The 341-nt window shown below is 72.7% G+C and overlaps 1 protein-coding gene across 1 annotated transcript in view; it reads right to left on the reverse strand.

The window, feature by feature from the left end:
• MTA3 (metastasis associated 1 family member 3) overlaps nt 1–341 on the reverse strand; it is a 156,120-nt gene that overhangs the window by 154,353 nt on the left and 1,426 nt on the right. The window lies entirely within an intron of this gene.

The following is a 341-nucleotide window of genomic DNA, read 5'->3' on the forward strand; positions in this document are numbered from 1 at the left end:
GCCGCCGCCGCCGCCGCCGCCGCCGCCGCCGCCGCCGCCGCCGCCGCGCCTACTGCCACGGCCGAGTCGAGCCAGCCAGAGGAGGGCTGGGTGGGGCCCTGCGCAGGCCACACCCCCACCTTCCCTGGCCACCCGGTCGCGTCAGAAACAGCCGCAGGGCACCAAGGGATATAGAGTCCTCAAGCCTGCGAGCTCCCTGGAAAGAGCTCGACGCCGCCCTACAACTCCCGGGCGGCATCGCGGCGCAAGGAGCCGCGGGTGGCTTCGGGGCGTAGGCAAGGAGCGCGCCTTTGCCCGCAAAGGCCTAAGGGAGCTGTAGTCCAGTTCCCAGTCTCCAAGCG

This window comes from Aethalodelphis obliquidens, unplaced genomic scaffold, assembly GCF_003676395.1.
Source record: "Aethalodelphis obliquidens isolate GAN/ISIS:26980383/991018 unplaced genomic scaffold, ASM367639v1 scaffold12, whole genome shotgun sequence".
Lineage (NCBI taxonomy): Eukaryota > Metazoa > Chordata > Mammalia > Artiodactyla > Delphinidae > Aethalodelphis > Aethalodelphis obliquidens.